Source organism: Alligator mississippiensis, chromosome 2, assembly GCF_030867095.1.
Source record: "Alligator mississippiensis isolate rAllMis1 chromosome 2, rAllMis1, whole genome shotgun sequence".
NCBI classification, from domain to species: domain Eukaryota; kingdom Metazoa; phylum Chordata; order Crocodylia; family Alligatoridae; genus Alligator; species Alligator mississippiensis.
The window spans coordinates 178,467,897-178,478,064 of record NC_081825.1 but is presented as its reverse complement, the minus strand read 5'-3'; positions in this window follow the sequence as shown (position 1 = coordinate 178,478,064).

The window sequence follows — 10,168 nt, the reverse complement described above, 5'->3', positions numbered from 1 at the left end:
CTGCTGTGCCCATGGACACTTGAGCAGGGTAATCATTGACATGCAGATAGGAGGTGACTTTCAATGCTAATTGATTGTATTCAGCTGCCATTTCTATTCAGAGCCACCCCTCCTGCCCCCATGAACCTTGGTGGTGCTGTGTGCTGAACAGTGACCCTGCTGCATACTGGCAAACAACATGGCTTCAAGGAGGGATGTGCGAGGAGGATGAAATGGGGAGTCTAGTCAAAATGCATGAGGAGAACAAAATGGGAGTTGAGTCTCCTGCTGCTGCTGTTGGATTTACTGGACAGCATAGAAGCACAGCTAATGATTGCAAAATATACTCTGTTGATGCTTGTAAACTGTTGCAATGAGATGCCAGCAAGTAAATGCGCCTCATGAAAAAAAGGCACTTAGATGTGTGGTGGAGTGGGACAGCCAAGAGCCAGGCACAGAACTGGAGGCTGACAGGGCTCTGTGGACCACCCTGAGGAGCAGTGACCACAGGGTCTGGGCCCACGTGAGCAGCTCAGACTGGTGGGAGTGAATTGTATTGACCACTTGAAATGATCAACAGTGGCCCAATATGTTCCGAAAGACCAGGGAGACATTTAATTGCATCATCTTGATGCTGGACCTGAAAATAGTGAGGCAGGACACTGTCATGACCAGGCCATTGTGCCAGACAAGAGGGTGGCCATGCCCATCATGAAACTGGACACCCCCACCAGCCTCTGCTACATCGCAAACCAGTTTGGTGGCTTCCTGCCTGGGTGGGCTGCTGACTCACAAGGTATGCCAGCTGCTGCAGGATGTTGCAATAACAACTTCATTTGACTCAGTAAACCCCAGGAAGTAACTGATGGTTTCAATGCCATGAGGTTCCCTAACTATGTGGGGGCTTTAGACAGCACACAGATCCCTGTGCAATCCCCTCGCTGGTGAGCTGCTCATTCACAAACAGGAAAGGGTTTGACTCAGTAATCCTGCAAGCCATGGTGGATCACCAGGGCAGGCACACTAACATTTACACAGGATGGTCTGGCAGTGCGCATGACACACATGTGTTTAGAAACTCTCCACTGCCTGACTAGATGGAAGAAGGACATTACATGCCTGGAGTCCCTGACAGAGTGATGTTGCCATCCCCACGCTTATAATAGCTGATGCTGCTTACTCCCTCAAACCATGGCTCATGAAACCTTATGGGGGGCACATTACCAACCTGCAGAAGATGGCTTTCAACTACCATCTCAGCAAATGCAGGATGGCTGTTGAATGCGCCTTTGGCCACCTCAAAGCATGGTGAAGGACGCTGAACTGCAGGCTCAAGTTGGAGCCAGAAAACATAACAGCCATTATAGTGACAGCCTGCTTGCTCCACAATATTTGTGAAACCAGGGGGGAGGTTTTAAGTGAGTCATGGACTGAGGAAGCGTGGGAGGCAGTGGGCAGACAGAGACATGGGTGGGCAGCACATGGCAACCCACAACCCCAGCATGGAGATACTGCTCAGGCAGCCCTTGTGTGGGATTGCCTGGTCGCACATATTATGGATGCTGCCAATAACTAGTTGGTTCTTCCAATAAAAATAAATTTCATGTCATTTTACAACAGGAAATGTCTGTCTCTTCAGTACATTGTCTGCAGTGCTGGGGAAGAGGTTTCAGTGAGGGTGGGGAGAAGAGGGGGGAGGACCAGGTTGGGTGCTCCCTGCAGGCAGCTGCAGCTTCCCATGGTGACCTAAGAAGCATGAGTAGCCAGGCGCCCACCACTGGGAACTATGGCAGGGCATGGTGGGGAGGGAAGTGAACAACTGCCCGGCCTGTGGAAGGGGATTATTGTTTGCCGGGGGTGGGGGGGGCACACAACTTTGTACCCAACACCCTGTAGGCTAGCCTTCTGGGATAGACCATGTTCTATGAAGGGTTTATGACACCTGTTCTTGACCCAGGTGGGAGCTGGGGTGTATTGGTACGAGCCTGCAGGAGTCCTCGGCTTTTTGGTGGTGGTAAGGAGGGGGGTGTTTGACTTGGTTGTGAGGAGGACAATAATCAAGAGTGCAGTAGAGACATTTCAGAGGTAAAACCTGGGCTATTGCAGGGGCTATTGCAGGGCAGGCCTGCTTTCTGGGGAGATGCTTCTTTCTAAAATAGCCTTTGCAAGGCAAAGGCTTAGTATGAGCCAGCAGGGGACATGGATCAGCTACCCCTAGAAGTTATGACCCCAACAGAAAAGTTCCTTGCATAGCAGCAGGTTTGCTTGTAAAACACACTCCCGTCCAGCAGGACAGATGGAGAGACAAACCCCTAGCTTGTCCCTCCACCCCACCGCTATAAGTCTGGTACCCATGGTGGTGTCTGCAGCTTTTAATGCTATATTTAGCCAACTTCTTATCCACCTTTTAAGCCTATAGCCAAGTAAAGTGAAAATAATGCTTTCTGGAATAAAGCAAAGGTACCCATTTATTACACCTTGCGTCTCAATGTGCTGAGATGCATCTACCTGCCACGCCATCCAGCGAATCTGGCTCGGTATACATGGAAATCTGATGTCACAGCTCAGCTGCTGCAGGGGTCACTCTCCATGGAAATGAGCCCAACATGGTATGGGAAATGGTGCTGGAAACTGTAGCCCAGGAACGATAGAAAAAACATGGAGGGCTACCATGTGCTGTACTCTACCCCAGCACTGGTGGTACCTGTAGCGATGGTATATCTATACCCTGTCATGGTAGTGATGGTCCAACCACCACCACTGGTAGTGCTCCTGTTCCCTGCCCTGCCACCACTGTGCCCAGCACCTGGGATGAGCAGCCGATGAAGGACTGCAGTCACTGGTAAGTTTGCAACTGAGGAAGGGAGGGAGGGAAGGGATGGGTGGGTGGGTAGATGTGGTTTGTCACATGTTAATACTTTAATATTTCAAGGTAACTTTCCTACATTTTATATTTGCATTCCAGGAACCCAACACATGGAGGATACTGCATCACAGACCTGCCACTTGGGATACACTGGATCGTGGGCCACATATAGGTAATTTCAGAAATCGCCCAGCAGTTGTAGTATACTTTGCAACTACCCAGTACTGGGCAGGTGAAGCAAGTGGTTTTGGGAGTATGGGCCAAAACGCCCTCTTCTTCTTCCTTCTTCCCCTGCAGGCATCTTAGAAGAGAAGAGTTAGAGCACAAGGATGAAGGAGTTCATGTGATTTCAGGAAGTGGGAGGGTTTGGCGGGAGCCTATGACCGTGAAGGTGTCAGTGGCTTGGCTGCAGGGGTTACTGGGAAGATCCCTGGCTTCACGTGTGGGGGAGGTGAGGGGGGTTTCAGGAGTGAGGAGGGAGGGGATGAGTGGCTTATTAGTGGTTCACATGCACCCCCTGCTGTAATTCAGTACTGAAGACAGCAGCAGTGTGGATTGGTATGAGGTTCCCCATGCTGGAATTTAATGGGAATTGCATACAGGGCTTAATTTGTTGTAAAGCCTACCACATGCAAACACTGACGTGATGTTTTAAAATAAACAATTTAAAATTTTATAAACCTGTTCAATGTAATGAGGATTAAACCCCATTATGTGTACAAGAACACTAAGGGTAGAATATTCCTTTTTAAGTGTCTTTATGACAGTTTAAAGAGAGACCTCCAGGTGTAGGTGACAGAAAGGGTAGACATCTACCCTTCCTGTCATTTTTTCAAGACAACCTCTTTCAGTTTGAATTTGAAGTCCCTCCTTCATGCCAGAACCAGCTGGGAGTCTCAGGGTGGTGTTACAGTTGTCTTTAAACCATCATAAAGTAATTTAAAACTTGATGACTCACCCATTAAAGGATGTTAACCTATGCTAAGTACCCTCTAAACATTTTAAAGTTAAGCTACTTCAGGTGAGGGTACAATTAACCCAACTTCTGTCCTAGTGTGGCATGCAGCAATCCTCCTCGGATGAAGCTCTGCTTTAGTGTAAGTAGTAATCCACCACCACCCTGGCCCAATACCAATTCTGTGAATACGTGCAAGACTTTCCCTCTACTACCCAGTAGGCCTGTGTGAAGCAGCTAGTATTCACTTTGAATTCAGCTGATTCAGGGGACAGTGATTTGATTTGGTGATTTGAATCACTGTCCCGATTCAATTCAGCTAAATCTGATTCAGACAGTTGGTTGCTGCCGAATCTCCAAATCACCCGGGCCCATCCCCTGCCTGCTCTTCCAGCCCTGGCAATGGCTGCCCTGCCCGCCCCAGCTCCCAGCACTCACTGGGTGCTGTTGGGTGGGGGCAATCCCTGCTTCCCCCCACTGTCCCAAGCTGCATGGGGGGCTCTGCATGACCCCCCTGACCTCCCCCTTCCACTGTCCAAGCTCCCCCCCCCCCCGCCCCATGGCTGCCCCGCCTGCCCCAGCTCTGGCCCTTTAAGAAAAAAAAAACAAAACCAAAAAACCCAGTGCATCACTGATCTCTTCCCTATTAAAGAGTTTCTAAGCCACATGAAACACAACAAATATTACTTCTCCCTAAAAACTGAAAGCTGGATTTCACATTGAAAATATGCAGGTAAAAATATTGATATTTCATTGCATTTAATTTTTAAGCGTTCCTGTCACCTACGCCTGGAGATCTCTCTTTAAACTGTCATAAAAACACTTAAAAAGGAATATTCATCCATTAAGGGGTGCTATCCTGTCTTGCTGTCTTGTCTCTGTGGGGCTGCAGAGCCACTTGGAGCGCAGCCCTTGCAAGCACAGCCCAGTGGCTGGAGGCTCTGCAGCCCCGTGGAGCTGAGCCTGGTGGCGGGAGGTAGGGGAGAGCCACTGGCTAGGGCTGTGCTCAGACCAAGGGCTGCTCTCCAAGCAGCTCCACCACTGGCTTTCCCCCAGATCCCACCACCAGAGCTAGCAGAGCATAGCCCTGGCTCTCCCCCACCTCCTGCCACTGGGCTGCACTCTGAGTGGCTCCACCAGCCCCACAGAGCTCAGCCCCACAGCCCTCCTGGAGGTGCAGGCCCCCCAGATCTTCATGCAGGATGACAAGAGGCTGCCGCTGCTGCCTGGGGCCAGCGGCAGCAGCTGTCTTCCTGGTGCTGGGTGCAGGCTGAGCCCAGCACTGATCCCAGGTAGCAGTGGCAGCTTCCTGTCATCTGGCACACAGAACCAGGTGCCCGCACCCCTGGGAGGACTCTGGCACAGCCCCACAGCCCTCCTGGGGGTGAGGGTCCCCAGATCTGCACATGAGATGACAGGAGGCTACCATTGCCAGCAAGTGAGTGTCACGAGTTTTGCTTGTCAGCAGCTTGAGGTGCAGTTTTCCAGAAACCTCTGCACCTATCTCCTTGAAATGTGGCAGACTTCATGCCCTCAGAAGGAGCTATCATTTCTGCAATTTTCATCCAACTCAGGCAGGAAATGACGGAGTTAGAGGCAGTTTCATGCTTCCCCATTACAGCCTATGGGCAAAATGTCAAAACAGCATCGAAACAGCGAGACAGTTTTGGTGAAACAGAACAGTGCTTTTGAAATGAAATGAAACTCAAAACGCAACACTGTCCCATCAAAATGGCGAAGCAGAAGCTGAAATGAAATGGTGCTGTTTTGCACAGCCCTACTTATCAACTTTCCCAGGTGGTCATTCATCAAACTGGACACCAGTGTAAAGATAGGGAAAGTGTGGCTGTTTCATAATGGGAATGAGGTGGGGTAATCAGGTCTTCAAAATGCTGCCTGAACTTACCCCTAGTGTTCTGATACCTGGAACAGTACTGGGAAAGCTGCATACAGATAAAACCAGAATGAAATCCCATACTTGGTTTGAGAGAAGCACGATTGCTGAGGTAGGACCAAACTTCAAATTCACTGAATGGATCCTGTATGGCAAGGGCAAACACACTGAACTGGGCTAGGCAAAGTTTATGCAACTTTTAAGTGAATATCAGACCTTTTAAGACTTCTGTATAGCAGGGTGGAATGAGGCAGGTTTCCACAAACAAAGCAAATGAAAGTAATTTTATTAGTCCAGTCCAGGATGTAGCTTCCCTCCCCACCCTTCCTCTTCCCATCCTGGGGTGAGGGGTTGGGTGAGTGCTATGCTGTGGAGAGGCTGGAAGCCAGAGCACACGGCCACTAAGATTCAACCTGGTGGGAGTACGGAGCTGCAGGCATTGGAGAAGCATGGTTCCCATGGCCCCATGATCTCACTGAACTGAGCCCTGGAGATTCTGTGGTGCGTGCTAAACCTTCCCAAGGCTCTGTACCATTGCCACACTGAATCTCATCATTGCTCTGCTGGTAGGGAAGCCAGAGAACTGAGCCACCAGAGTTTAGCACAGTGGTACAGAGTTGTGGGGAAGCATGCTCCCACTGCATTAAACCCCAACATCTCTGCACTCTGACTTCCCCTACTAGCATGGAGCTGGCAGGGTTTAGCACAGTGGGATCATGGAGCCATGGGGAAACATGTTTCCCAGATCCCCACAACTCTCTGCTCTCATTGCACTAAACCCCAGCAGCACTGCATTCTACCCTTTAGCCTCTCCATGGCACAGCCCTCTTCCACGCTGCCAACCCCAGGATGAGAATGGGGGAGGGGAAGATGGGAGTCACAGCCACTATTAAGCCAGCTGGCCAAGGGAAAGTGGGTGGAATTTGGGGAAATGGGGCCAGGCAGCATGGGAAAATTTCAATTAACCATAAGGACTTGCAGATAATTGAACTTTTCTCCAGCTTTTGCCCATCTCCTGGTGAAAGGCACAGCTCTCTCCAGGGAAGGCTATGGGGAAGAAGGATGGAATCGCATTGGGAGTGCTGAGATTGGGTCAACAGACCAGCAGAGGAGTACCCACAGCGCAGTCCACTCTCACCACCCTCAACCCCAGAACAGGAAAGTGAACAGGTTTTTAAAGGGAAGCTGCAGCTTCCATACTGCCACATTTCTCTACCTCCCATGCTCCTCCCTTAATAACACTTCTCTCCCACCCCCTGCATTTAGAGCAAGTATAGAGTCCAGGGGTCCTGTCTTCAAACCACCCCTCTTCTCACCAACTCTATAGTAGGGCTGTGCAAAATGTCGCTGGGTGTTTCATTTCGAAACTATTTCAACACATTTTGAGCTCAAACCAGTGAAACTGAAATGAAACAAAAGGGTTCAAAACAGCTTGAAAACAAAACGAGGGCTCTTGAAACATTTCAAAAGTTTTGAAACATTTCAAGTTTTGAAGCCAGGCTTACTTGGCTTCAGCACCAGGCCCAGGTGGCAGCGGCAGTCTCCTCTCATTTGCCGCACAGATCTATGGGGCCCACACCTCTGGGACACCTGCAGGGCTGTGCTGGACTCCTCTCGGTGGTGTGGGCCCATGGGTTTCCATGCCAGATGAGAGGAGGCTGTGGCTGCCACCTGGGACCGGTGGCAGCAGCAGTCTTCCCTGGCCCTGGGCACAGGCTGCAATCTTCCCCCAGTGCCAGTCCCAGGAAGCAGCAGCAGCCTCCTCTCATTTGGTGCATAGAACTTGTGGGCCATACCCCCGGGACGGCTGCTGGGCTGTGCCGGAATCCTCCTGGGGGTAGGCCCCTGGATCTGAATGCCAGACGAGAGGACGCTGCCACTGCCACTGCCACCTGGGACTGGTGGCAGCAGCAATCTTCCCTGGCTCTGTGTGGGCTGCGCCCAGCACCAGTCCTAGGTGGCAGCAGCAGCCTCTTGTTATCCAGCAAGCAGATCCAGGGGCCTGCACTACTGCAAGGAGTCCAGCACAGCCTCACAGCCCTCCCAGGTGTGCGGGCCCTTGGATGTGTGCGTGGGATGAGAGGAGGCTGCCTCTACTGGCAAATGTCACAAGTTTTGCTTTGAACAGTTTGAGGTATGGTTTTCCAGAAACCTCTGCACCTATCTCCTTGAAACTTGTCAAGCTTCATGCTTTCAGAAGGGGCTACCATCTCTGCAATTTTCATCCAAATCAGGCAAGATATGACAAAGGTTTAGGCATTCTCATGATTCTCCATTATAGCCTATGGGCGAAACACGGTGAAACAGCGAAACAGTTTCAATTAAACTAAATTAAATAGTGCTTCGAAACTAAACAAAACCACAAAACGAAACACTGTCTCTTTGAAACAGTAAAACAGAAGTGGAAACGAAACAGTGCTGTTTCACACAGCCCTACTCTCTAGTGGTAAATTGGAGTCTTGCAGGTAAGATATGGTATTAGGCCTTAACATATGGCTGCTCAGAGCACATTTTAAATATAATATTGCATAATATTTCACAGATTTAGTATGGTCTAGGTGTAACTTGTCACAAAACATTTTTTCTTCTCACTGCTAACACATGCTAAAGTGTGTGGTGCAACATCCTCAATTTCACCCTTACCCAAACTAGCCAGATTAAGCTAGCACAAATGTGTTATATATTGCTACCATCACACTTTCAATTTCTGGGCAATCAGAGCATGAAACTGTTTATCAATTTTCACCGTATCTACTGTTTGTTTGAAATGGGGAGAAAGAATGGAATCAGAATACGATTATGAAATGAAGAGGAGAGAAATTTAGCTGCTACAAAAGTGTATAAGCCAGAGGTGGCACGTACAAGAGCAATGACATCATGGGAAAAGGAGAAGAGGATGATGAGGGGAAAGAATTTTGCATCCTTCACTTATGCTTCCCATGTAGTCCCATACTGTCTCCTACACATTGTGGACACCTGTTGAACTGGTCAGGGGAGGGCAATTCTTTCTCCTTAGAGGGAATGCTGGCCTTGAGCCAAGGGGCATAAGTAGCAGTTTTAGTATCTTGGGCAGTGGCAGCAGCATAGGTGGTGGAAGGGGGGGGCTAAAGGGGCTTAGTCCCCCCCAAACACAGGGCAGCAGTAGGGCCGCAAGGCTACTCAGCTGAGGGCTTCTGGCAGCTGCAACAGGGGTGGGGAGGGAGTGGGGCTGAGGCTGGGGCTAGAGGAGGGGCAGGCGCTGCACATCTGATGGGACACGGGACTGAGCCATGAGTGACTTGTCTGGGGGGATGTGCCTCCTGCTGCTACATGCACCTTGGAAGGCATGGGGGGCATGTGCTCTGGGATCTGCACGGGGCAAGGCAGGCTGCCATTGTGGGCTGGGGCCTGGCTCTTCTGACTCAGGGCAGGGTGGGTGCTGGGGTCCCAGGGGCTCTGTTCCCTTCAGCCTGGTGGTGCAGCTGAGGCTGGCTCCGCTCCAGCCCCTGGCTCCGGGCTCCCCCCCAGGTGGTGCACAGCCAGGGCTGGGGTCGGGACTGGGGCATGACAGATTCATTGGTGCAGGGGGCACCAGCGCCAAACAATGACCCCGAGTGTGAGGGAAGGGGCAGCCACATGGGCGCAGTGGGCCCAAGCCCTGATCCCAATTCTGGACCCGGCTCTGCACCACTCCCTCCTGATCCCTGCTGGGTCCCAGCCACAGCCCCAGCCTCAAGCCCAGCCCCAACCCCCACTCCGTCCCACCCCCTTGGCCCTTGCCCCTTCCCACACAGACTTTTCTGCTGGATTGGGGGGGGGGGGACGTTTGCACATACTAGTCAGATACCACAAACGGAGCAAATTAAAATATTTTTTATTACTGCAATCCAGAAAGACACATTCCCCATCTCAAAGAGATTATAACTTCAGACAGGGAAAAGACAGACAGTTGGGACAACAGTTCTTAGCTTGGAGAGAGTGAAAATGAAACAATATAGAGGCTGCAGGTCACACCCTAAAGCCCCCTCTCTCTAACAGGTCTGACATCCATTCCCCCATAACACAAACAAGTTTATGGAGGAAGAGAAGCACACACACATGTGCACACAGTTATCTCTTCTATCTTCTCCTTTACAATCATTGTTAAGTGTTATTTGTATCCACATAACACCTCAAAGGTTTATTCCAGAGTCAGGAAATTCTTATGCTAGGTACAGTATAAACAGAGAACAAGAAGATGATCCCTATGGCTGAGTCCCAAAGAAAGCCAAGGAAAGGGAAGTGTTTTACTTTTAATTAATCTTCCATTCCTGGAGTGAAACTTTCCCAGCAGACTCTCAACCAGTAGTAAAAAAAAATAAAAAATCAAGGCTTCACAAGCATGCTGGGTAACTTGGCTGAAGTGTTTTTTCACGCTTACTTGATGGTGCCATCTCTGAACCAAGAGTTGTAGAGTTTTGCATTTCTTTTTGGCTCAAACAAATACAGCTACCAA